The sequence below is a fragment of the Diaphorina citri genome, unplaced genomic scaffold (genome assembly GCF_000475195.1).
Source record: "Diaphorina citri unplaced genomic scaffold, Diaci psyllid genome assembly version 1.1 scaffold23823, whole genome shotgun sequence".
Lineage (NCBI taxonomy): Eukaryota > Metazoa > Arthropoda > Insecta > Hemiptera > Psyllidae > Diaphorina > Diaphorina citri.
The window spans coordinates 1-805 of NW_007401165.1; the positions used below are offsets into that span (position 1 = coordinate 1).

At 42.5% G+C, this 805-nt stretch overlaps 1 long non-coding RNA gene across 1 annotated transcript; it reads right to left on the reverse strand.

Annotated features, from left to right (window-relative positions):
- Nucleotide 1: 1 nt before the first annotated feature.
- Nucleotides 2-625, reverse strand: LOC113473301. The gene is made up of 2 exons (XR_003395314.1): nucleotides 291-625; nucleotides 2-59 (listed from the first exon to the last, which is right to left on the reverse strand). It is a non-coding gene; the product is annotated as an uncharacterized LOC113473301 (long non-coding RNA).
- Nucleotides 626-805: the final 180 nt, after the last annotated feature.

Below are 805 nucleotides of genomic sequence, written 5' to 3' on the forward strand. Positions count from 1 at the left end.
ATTTTGGACAACAATCAAGGCGTCCTTCTTTTGTCCGCTGTGATTTTTGAATATGGAATCTGAAAAAAGAAAAAAAAAAGGAAGCACATTCATTCCCTTTGTAAGATCATAACTGACTAATTTCGTTTTACTACATACACACCACCACCACTAAGTTAGAGAGAGAGAGAGAGAGAGAGAGAGAGAGAGAGAGAGAGAGAGAGAGAGAGAGAGAGAGAGAGAGAGGGAGAGAGAGAGAGAGAGGTAGAGAGAGAGAGAGGGGGAGGGAGAGAATTGTAGAACTATCTTACCTAGCAGTATCGAGGAAAAGCACTCGAACCCGGCCAACCCGACCTTCTCCCTTGACCCTCCCCAACACAAACATTCTGCCAACCGATTGTGTATGGTATGGTGGAGGAGGGCCAAGGTGGTCTGCCGCAAGTCTTTGCCCTTTATTCGTTGAAGGGTTTTTTCCTGTTAACAAAGAAGAAAAAAAGGGAAAAAATTAACACACTAGATTATTGAATCCCACCCAAAGGAAATGTAGCGCCCATTAAAATTTTAAATTCTTTGTTGAAATATTGTTGGGAAAAAGAATGGAAAATCATCTTTTTCCCCCCTCCTTATGATTATTAATGTCAAGGCGGTCTCTTCTCGATCCCTTGTGTGCCGCGTCCATTTTAGTTTAGGACTATTGTACTATTTCAAACTCCTTTCTTTTTCTTTTTTCCCTTCCTCTTTCTATTACAACCCACACCCTCCTGGTTACCAGGCAAGCGTCTTGACCACTACACCACCGAGGCAGGATATAAGCTATACGTACGGT